This window comes from Corvus brachyrhynchos, unplaced genomic scaffold (assembly GCF_000691975.1).
Source record: "Corvus brachyrhynchos isolate BGI_N302 unplaced genomic scaffold, ASM69197v1 scaffold70, whole genome shotgun sequence".
NCBI lineage: Eukaryota > Metazoa > Chordata > Aves > Passeriformes > Corvidae > Corvus > Corvus brachyrhynchos.
The window spans coordinates 2,610,892-2,621,707 of NW_008236217.1; the positions used below are offsets into that span (position 1 = coordinate 2,610,892).

General features: G+C 40.6%; 1 long non-coding RNA gene across 1 annotated transcript; it reads right to left on the minus strand.

Annotated features, from left to right (window-relative positions):
* Nucleotides 1-1,746: 1,746 nt before the first annotated feature.
* On the minus strand, nucleotides 1,747-7,544 carry LOC108449429. The gene is made up of 2 exons (XR_001865593.1): nucleotides 5,644-7,544; nucleotides 1,747-5,246 (listed from the first exon to the last, which is right to left on the minus strand). It is a non-coding gene; the product is annotated as an uncharacterized LOC108449429 (long non-coding RNA).
* Nucleotides 7,545-10,816: the final 3,272 nt, after the last annotated feature.

Below are 10,816 nucleotides of genomic sequence, written 5' to 3' on the forward strand. Positions count from 1 at the left end.
TCAGTCCGAGGAGAGACCAGGGCAGCCACGGGAGGGGCGGGCAGGCAGGCTGCTGGGGCAGCTGCAGCACCCCATGGGGCAGCATGGGGAGAGGAAGGGAGGGAACATCTCTACTCAAAGTCCTGCTTGTGCAGTCATAGCTTGTTTGCAGCCACAGCCTGTAAGCAGCCATATGGACCCAACCAAGTTGGAGACTCAAGACGTCTTCCAGCTGTTGAAGTGTCAGTACCTCAGTCCAATCCCACCCCAGCTGTTACCATTCTCCTCCTAACCACCACTACCCTCCCAGGTTTGTCAGCAAAACTGCTTGTACATGCTTCCCCTGGCCCTCTGGAACCAAAGTGAGCCGTGCTAGCTCAGGCAGCTGGAACACAAGGTCTGCCTGTATCCAGTTCAATGCTAGTAAATAGGTCAAGGAAGGCTGGTGGGGGGTGTGTGTGCCTGAGTGCTGGGTGAGCGGTAATCTCCTCAGCTGACAGACCTGGAGTTTACAGACAGACTTATGCACCTCTGCACTGATTCGCCCCATGCACCCAGGAGCTGACTTTGGCTTGTGTTCAGTGCAAGCTACACCAAGAGGGTGAGTTTGGTCAGAGGAACTGCAGATGTGCCCAACACTTTTTCATCCCTACATGCTCCTTGACTGCCTCTTCCCCTCAACTGGCAGTCATGGAGAAGGTTCCATGTAGGTTCCATGTTCCAGCTGAGGTCAAGCAGAGCCACACCACCCTGCACACACTGCCAGGGGCACAGGCCCTCCCTCCTGGAACAACAGGGTGTGAAAACAGGGGGTGTAGATGGTCCTGGCCATGCAGGGTGCATTCCCTCTGCCTCAGCAGACAAGAGCATGATGCTGCTGAGCTACCTTCTCACACCAGCAGTTTTCATGCCCCTAGTTGCTTGCAGCTAGTGAGAAATGGTTTTGGTGATGCTTTAAACGCTCAGATCTTGACTACTGGGGCCTAGCAATGCTCTTCTCCTGCATATAATACATGTCCTGTGGTGTAGATGGGTTTGGGGTTGAGCTTATGAGAGCACAGAATTTGCAAGTTCTCACCTCTTCCTTCCTTCCTTCTCAAGCACTCTCAAACCAAGATGCTACAAACAAACCACTTTCTTGCAAGAGCCTGTACTACTGTTTTCTGTAACTCAGAACTGCAAAATCACTTTCTCTGGGTACCTTAGCAGGCATCAGTGTGGGATTCTCTGACAAGGGATCCAAGAAGACCTGGTGTTGACTTCTCTGTACAAGCAAGAACCTTACTCTCTAAATAAGATAATTATCAAGATGGTGTTTGTGCCCATTCTTGTTTTTGGGGACTCTCCTTTCTCTTTGCCACCATGACTCATAAAACTCATTAAGCCAGAGTATGCCTAGCAGAACATTTAATTACACAGCAGTTGAAGGGCAGTGATGGGATTTATATTTAACAGGCTGACAGCAAGATGGCTTTATCTACAAAGCTGTTTTGGATGTCAGTATAGCCAGTGGCATCCATAAGGCTAGGCAAGCCATACCAGGCACCAAAACAGCAAGGAGGAAGGTAAAATTTATGCCAGAAGTGGGCTCAAGACACTAGTGATTTACATAAACAGTTTGAAAATCTGCCTGTCATCACCATGTCTGGGGCAATGTGTGGAAACATTATCTGGTAAATCAACAGCCTTGCACTGCACAGTGACCTAGATAGGAAATACAATGCAAGGAGGGGGAAGGTGAGACTGTGCACTGTTGTAACACATAGATCAGGTTATTTACTGCTGCTTTTATTCTAGCTATGAGTTTAATAGTCAATAAACCACTTGAAAACAAGTTCTAGCCTCTCCCTTCCTTCTCAGACACTCTCACAGCAACACAGCATGCAGCCAGACCAATTTATGAACAATGTATTTCAGTACTTAGCAAAATGTTAACAAAATACTCTCAAAACCACTGTACACATCTCAGCTACACGTGCACGACTTCAAGAGTACAGCCTTAGGGTGTCTGAGAAGCTGCTCAGAGGGATTACACCAACATTGGAGTGACTACTTATCTCTCATGTGTGTGAACAGCCTTGTTTACATGAAGAACCTCTTTCCATTGTGGCCTTTGAGATTGCAGGAGGCGATTCAGTTGCAGCCAGCTAGGATATGCAAGGATGATTTTGCTCACTGGAATAAAAAAGCAAAGGAAAGTTTTTGGGAGCTAATGCATGACACTGTGAGAAATCCTCTCCCATTTGTACATTTTGTCCTGATTACTTAGAAGCCAAGCATAACCAAGTGATTTGTCACCAGTTTCGGTTTTGTGAGGTTTTTCTCCTTGTAATTTATCTTACAATTAGCACATTGTATCATATATTCTAGCCCATCTAAGGTCTGATCTTAAAATCCTACCATAAAACCTCAGCACACTGAAAGAAGTAAGTACTGTTCTGGTACAGAAAACATATCTCCCTCACCTTTAAAGAAATTGTAGCTGCATGACACTTTCAGGAAGGCAGAGGAATGATAGCCTTGTAGGGCAATGGCTCAGTGTTCCTATATTATTATTATTTCCATATTGTTTTTACATCAACAAAATAAAGATTTCTCTTAACTCTGAAACACTGCTGGCAGGAAGAAAAACATATAAAGACTGCATATCAAAGGTCTTCGAGATCAAACAACTTATCTATAGAACAGTGCTCAATATGCAATCTGTCAGCAAGAAAATAGTTTGCTTTCATTTTTCATTCTTCTGCAAACAGAATACTGTCTCCCAAATTAGCGTTGTTCACTCCAAATTACTGAGCTTAGCCAAAATTAAGCCTCTTTTTTATATTTTCAGATTTTTTTCCCCCAAAAGTAACCAAACAAGTAATGGAGTATGCCTCTTTCAAATGTAGCATATACAAGACTTTGATATTGCCATGAGGCTGAGCTATCAGAAGTCAAGAATGAAATTTTCCTTTTTCAATCCCATTTTTTAAAGTTATTTCTTTTGAAAATAATACATGAAACTTTACCCAAACACAATTTCCCCCTCATATTGAAGCTAAATCTTGGAAAATACACTGTAGCTAAATTTTGGAAGACAATGCTTTTTCATCTGCCATCACAATCAAGGGACCTACATTAATGGAGAGTGTTAGGACAGATTATTCTAGCTTCTGTAACAGTCACCTAGTTTTCTTCTATATTTACATATTTTTTAGAAACAAAATTCCAAGTGTTTTGCTCTTGGGACTTAGTCCAGAGTTATGTTTATGATTACTCTGTCACATATTATCACACTCATGACAGTCCATCAGAGCAATTGAATAATTTCTGCATGGTAAACTACAGCATTTCTTACAGCATGTATTGGTGTTTTCACTGGTCCCAGTGAAATCATTTCTCCATTTGTTGTGGAAAGATCCCCTCTTCAGGAGTGTTTCTTGACTGATTGAGGCAGGTATCTTTTTTTGTCGTTTGCAGCTGATAGTCACTGTGGCTGCATTTTCCACATTGCTGGCAGTAGTTTCTGTGTAGCATCTAAGGGAATTTCTCCCTGTACATGCATTTTTGGGAAGAGCCTTACATCTTAATTATTCTCCTCTCAACCTGTCCTCACACCTCATCTTAAAATGTTCCTGTTCCCCTTCCTGGTCCCACCACACTGCTCCACAACTCTGCTTCCTCTGCCTCCATTGGAGCTCAGCACTCCCCCACACAACGACATTGCAAAACCTCCTCAGGGATGAAGACCTCCTCTATTTATAGAGCACTGAGGCTAGATGAAAGTTTCCAGAGAGTTTTCTGGAAGAGCACCCACTTAGCTGCTCTGAAAGCTTACAAAGGGAAACAAGCTTGGACCTTGCTTCAGAGCTTTGCCTGGCATCGAACAATCACTAAACCTTTGCAGTACAGTATATAGTGCACCAGGCATGCATTTGATGTTATACATTGGCATTTATGAACCTCTGAAAAGTTTTCTTCCTGGCATGCTTGGAGCAGATTCTCTAGCATGAACCCATATTCTCAGTTGACTTTCATCCTAAGTTTGTGATTCAGTACTATCTTAAGATAACAGAGAGGAAAAACTGTTTTTAGCTTTGTGCTGTGGTTTTTTCCTTAAAAGATTGAGGCTGATACTTTTAAATCAAAAACAAGGTTCCATTAACAAATGCGCTGCTGCATGTTGCTCCACAAAGATATGACTCAGTGTTTCTTTTATTCATGTCACAAGTTAAATACAGAATATGCATTAAAATAGTGGAGAAATGGTTGCTGTAACTACAATATGGTAGGAGTCAGGCTGGGTTCACAGGATGGGCATATCCACAAACACGAGTCTGTGTGTATATATGACCTAGCCATGCTCAGCCTCTCAAACTGATAAGCTGCTGTTTATTTAAAAAAGAAAGAAAAAGGCAGCAAGCCCTTGACTACTTTTGCCCACAGCACATGGCTTTTACTGGAGGATGTGTTTGCAAAAAGGGAGGAGTGTTGCCTCCCACACAAATTTCAACAACGATTTGAACAATTTGGTAAATAGATGAGGACAGAATCTTCATCTATTGTCTGCCTATCCCCTCCAGTTAGAAGTCAATCACACAGTGAGGAAGTTCTAATATAGAAATCCTTTTTAGGAATCTGCTTTTTAATGAAAACTCCTGAACGTGGTCCCAGCATTACCAACAATCTGAGGGCACATACACACCCCAAAACAAACAAATGAACAAATAACAAAACACACTCAAAACAACAACAAAAAAAGAGAGAATAATTCCAGGGAGAAAATGTAAGCCTAATGCAACAGGAAAGGAAGAAAAAAAGTGAAATCCACCTCCTGACAAGATAAGCATAATCATCTTCCATTGCACTGTAAGTGGATGAAGAAGCAGCAAATTCTTGTTGACCTGTTTTTGCTTCTCCATAAAAATGAAAGGCCATTTCTTCTAGTACCAATAAATGCCACCTTTTCTCTAGGTCACTAATTAGCTAACTGGGTGAGCAAGGAACAGGTTCGGGTGACTCTAACAGTGACAAACTGATGCAGAATGATAGCAAGACTCAGACACAACGCAGCACTAATTACAGCTCTGTAGCACATACTATCACTCTGAACACAAAACAAGGATGTTAATGATACAAATTCAGCTGTGTGTTTGCACAAAAACCTTGTAAGCTTAATTTTCCAGGACTTAATATTTTGGTACTCCTTTGGAAAAGCTCTCCAATGTACAATTCCAACATTATGTTTCAGTGGATTCATGAACAGCGTTGTGCCATCTGAATGCCTATTGAAAGAGGTAAAATGAATAGTGTCAGTTTAGATCATGCAGGGAGGAGACACAATTTTCATAATATGAGAATTCAAATTATTGTATATCCAGTGCTAGCATTCCTGGTTTAGTAAATATCTGTCCTTGGTATAAGTGGCTTGGGATGTGCTTTAAAACACGATGAAATACCTTACTCTGGTATTAGTCAAAGAGTATTTGCACAGAGGGTTGTGCTTGTTAGCATAGGAAGAATAAGAATACAGAGAACACTATCATAATGAGTGTGCATCAATATCACAAGTTTTAATACCATATTTATTCAGTTCTAAAATATCAAGAATTAGTATCATCAATAGCCAGAACCTTTCAACTACTAAAACCTGAAAAGAAAAAGAAACAAACAAAAACTTACAAAATCTGAGTCCCTGGCATGCTGTTGGCACCATCGATAGCCTGAAACACCTCTCCTTGCATCCTTAGATAGCAGTATCAGGTGACACTAGCCATTATCCTGTCTTGGTATACAATATCCTGCACTTTGGATCTGCTGATTCCAATACAGTTTCAAAATGAAAAGCTTCTCTTCAGTCAGAGAGAAAGTAGAAATGGGTCAAGTTACATAATATGAAGTAAATAAGACTGAAGTTACATGACGTGACTGAGTCAGCTTACTATTCTGACTTGGGTGGTCCTGCTTTTCCCTCCCCAACTCCTGGCCCTGCTGGTCCACACCCTCTCTTACACCACATCAAACCACCTGGTAAACTGATCCAACTTGTTAATCCAACAGAAAACTACTCTCTTGAACTGACTCACCAAAGGGCTTGACAAGAGTGATGCCAAGGAGCATGGCTCTGGAGGGAGCAGAACCACCCTTTCTGGTGGCAGCAACTCAACACCATGTCTTAAATGAGCTGCAACTGAAGAAAGCGTTGAAGAAGGGCACAAGAGGAGCACTGAAGGCAAACAGAAGGGCATGGAGTAAAATCCTGTGTCTTTGGGAAGAATGGAAATGCAAGAATAGACATCACAAAGCCCTTGGGATGGGGTAGACACTGAGGGGTGCAAGGGCAGGAGAGCAACAGGATGTTGCATTGTATTATGCATCAGAGGGGAGCATGGGAACAGGCACTGTCCTGGCAGAAGGAGGAATGGGTAGTGACAGAAGACATGCTACTGAGTCCACCTTGATTGTGGTGACTCTTTGGGATTCAGGCTCACAGTGCTTGTGTGTGTGTGTGTCCGTAGCCAGCCCTGGGAAAGGTGAGCTCTTCAGGACAGATGTGCATTCTCAATAGTTTTAACAAAACACGAGCTATAATATTTTATCCCCATTGTTCAAGAAAAGAGGGAGGACACCATTGTTCACTTGAAAACAAACAAAAATGAAGCCCGTCCCCATTCTTCTCAAGAAATTGCCTCATCAATAAAAGAACAAAAATCAAACCACCAAGTGTTACTGAGGAATACTACCCAGTCAGTCTTACCAGCTCACAACCTCACTCACTATTATCTTTTCCTTCCTCTCTTAAATTACTGAGACAGGTCTCTTCTTTCATAGCAGCAAATGTTTTAAGCTCACTGTTTTCTTGGAATCTCCCCTACTTGTACAACTGCCTCCATAAGAAAAAGAGTTTAGGGATAACAGAAATTGTGCTATCTGGAGAAAAGGAAAAGAAACTGCATCTTCAACCCAATGATAAAATGTCCAGTTTTTTAACAAATATGTCTTCATAATTTCAGGAACACTTCTTGAGTTCCTCTCTTCAGCTCTGGGTAACTGTTTCTAGGTAATAAAAAAAAAAACAAAAAAACAACAACAAAAAAAAAAAACCAAAAAAAACAAAAAAACAAACAAACAAAAAAACCCAACTGGAGACTTTGTAACTCATTAAATGGCTCTATATATTGCAAAACATGAGCTGAGGTATTCTCAAGCTTCCCAAACCAAGGGGCAGAGAGCAAACTGTCCTTGCCTACACCTCAGGGCATCCCTGTTCCCTTTTCCAAATACAAAACCAGGCACTGGCAGAAGTAAGAACTACGTGCCTGGCAGCCAAAAGATGAGGAAAGAGAAAATATGATGTGCAGCAAATCAGGTACACACAAAATAATCACGGCAGGTCACATCATCCTAACACTGCACGGCATTGTTTCCACCTTAATGATCTTTCAGCATGTCACCATGCTGAATCATGATGACAGAGGGGCAGGAAGCACATATCAGATGCAGAATGAAAAGGTCTTTTTGTGATTGTGGTGCTACGAAGTGCTGGACTTTATGTTGGAGTCACGTGTTCTCACTCTGGAAGACTTGTCTGCACCAAAATCAAGAGAAGTTCCTGGAGCAGTACAGATAAATTTGACCAACATACAGATAAAACAGGAATCTCTCTCTTTTTTTGCCCCCAAAACTGCTTATTTCTGTATCAGTGCATGGATTTCAAATGGGTTTAACAAATGTTCTTTGAAAGTAATTTTCTGTTCATAACTGGACTTTAAGCACCCTGAGGGCCTGCTGGCTTGCTAAAATTAGAGACCAAAAATGTACATAATTGTCAATCTTTAGCAAGACAGGGAGTTCTTTTCTAACCAGAGCCAGAAATACTCCCTCTGGAGAAATCTCACAAACAATGTGAAAAAAAGGTTTTGAACTTTCCATGGTACAAAGCTGAAAATGAGGACAAAACTGGAATGAGTTGGTCTTGAGCATTTTCTAAGCTATGTTGCATTTCCACAGCTTTACAGATACAGACATCTGGAAGCAGAATTTTCAGCTAAAAAGAAAAAAAAGCCATTGTTCTGTACTTCACTAGCATAAATAATTTTCCTTAAATGTGAATAAAATTATTACAGTAGACAAAAATTTTAATATGTATAAATATCTCTGGATCAGCCCTAACCATATTTTTGGTGTAATAAAAATAGGCTATATTCCCAGATATGAAAAGGCATATAATTTCAGACAGATTCAGGGACAACCAATTTTAGTTAAATAGCCTGGAGGAATCTCATAATATTAAAGGCAGTATTAAACACAAGTTTACATAGAGTAATTAAGAATACTCCTTATAATTTAGTCCAACACTTATAAACTCAGACTATAACGAAAGGTTTTTTCTTTTAAACATTAGACCATTATGATATTCAGTGACAACCAACTTATTCTATTACTTTAATTTCAGCAAAAACTTTTAGGGAAACTCTACAATGGCATCAACAAGCACTAAGCAGGATGAGAGATGGTACAGGATACTGCAGATCATTTTCAGGGCTCTGAGCCAAATTCTCTGTTGTTCCAAGTGCCCTTTGCTACTTCATACTGTGGAAAATACCAAGTTCTTGGCATATCAAAGCCTGGATCTCGAAAATTTCTGAGACCCCTTCAGTTATGCTGCCCTAGTGATTTGAGGGGACCCTGTGTTTGGTCATGTGCTCCTCTGTAATGGTCAGCACTAGTCTCGCAGGGCAACGACTCCCCCACCTTCCAGATCACCTCTATTGGGTGACCCTTTCCTTGCTTTGCAGAACAGGGTCCAGGGGAGGTATCTGGGAGACAAATAAACCATCCTAACCCTTTGAATACCTCAGGAAAAGAGCATGCATTCAACAAAGGAGCACTTGCATAGCCTTGTGGATGTACTTTGTACACTTTGTCCTGATTAGAAAGGAAGTGACTTTAACAGAGAATCCAACTCAGACAAACAGTTCTCTCCTTTACTTTGGAAAAGCTGCAAACCTGTTACAGTTCACTTGCTAGTATGAAAAGCAAGCTTGAAAAATGGCACTGGTGAGACCAGTGAATAATGGTCTAAGTGGAATAGCAGCAGTCAGGCTGAAGAAGATGGTGGAGTGGTCTGGGTGGAAGAGAGCAAATGCTACAAGCCCCCAAGTTCTGACTTTTAATTTTGACATTGTTGTGGACATGCATCTGTCTCACTGACACCTTACACTACCACCTACCTCAGGAGCACATGTAGCTTCCAAGAGGCCTGCTGGCAGCAATGAAAAACTTAGCCTGGAGTCCAAGCATTTTTTTTCCCATTCACAGCAAAACTATCTCAACATGAGATTACTTTTCATTCAAACTTTATTTCTAAACTGACTTTGTAACCTTCTATAACCTTGTTACTCTGCATTCCTCTTCTCCCCGGGCTTCAAGGATTCTTTTTTGGTTGCTTGTATAATCTCAGCACTGCAGTACGCAAGCTATGTAAAGCATGGTATAAATGCAGCTATTATTACTACTTAATAAAAACAGAGAAGTTATTCACTGACCAACCTTTTCTTCTTTCCCTTTCTAATAAACATATCAGATCCATATCTAAGTGGTGATAAAAAACAATGACCTTGCACTGAGTTTATCCCACAACATCCTCATTATGACTGGTATTTAATTTTAAAGACTTTTCACTGCATTCTCCGCAAAGCAGTATGTCTCATCATTACCTAGTCACTGGTAAAGTTCTTTTCCAACATCCACTGACAGACAAGAAATTAGCTATCTTGGAAAGGCCACTTCAGGGAGCAAGTGAAGAGTAACCAGCTGAAAAGAAAGAGAAGTAAGTCCCTTCCTCTTCAGTTCTGGCAATCATCATCTTGGTTTTTGTTGTGCTTTGTCCTTACACTGTCTTTTAAGGAACAAGGTCTTTGGCAATGAATAGGGTCTTATATGCTAGGAAAACATTTCTAGCATGTTGCAGACACTATTGTAACATAAATACTCATTGTCTTCCTGAGTTTCCTTACCACCACTGCTCCCCAACACAGCTTTGTCAGTGTAAAACAACCTTCATTAAGTTGTTTTGTGCCACTGATGTAGTGCTGTAACAATAAAATAAGGCAAATGCTTCATACACCCAAAGATGGATTTTGTAGAACGTGGTATTTCTGTTGACCATGCTGTGAAACAGTATGATGTCAAGACAACCTGAAGTAGCTTAGCACAATAGCAAATGTGAAAACTAAGACCTTTAATTGCATCCCAAAAGACATGTGGAAAAGAGAGGGAAAGAACAAAAGACTTCTGAAGCCAAATTAGCCTGTAAATTAATAACTATCATTAGATTTTAGCCAGGCACCATACTTGTGCCTTGGTTCTTTTCTTAGTTGTTTCATGGTTGGATGATTGAGTTTCAAGTCTGTGACTTTCATCTCCATTATGTTTGCTGAAGGAGTACACAACAAATGCAAAAGATCTTTAACTCTTCAGTTTCTATCTGGCAGAACACCACTGTTTACATTTCTCAAGTTTTTGAAAATAACAACCTTGACTCTCTTCTCATTTAGCCAGTTTAACAATGCTGCAAGTTCAAGGAAATCAGCTGAATTAATCTCATTTTAAAGCAAACTAGAGGAATGCCTAAGCCTAGTATTTTTGACATACCTCATATACCTATAGTTGAAGGAAAAACTCTCATTAAGCCTACATTAAAAATCTGTCCACTTAATGCTCTGGACTTAAAACTTGTTTTTAATCCACTTCCTTCTGCCCTTATCACAAAGAAATTACTAATCTGGAACTTTGTTTTTAGTTTCCATCTCTTCCAGTTCATTTGCCACTTTTTTGTTTGTTTGTTTTTGGT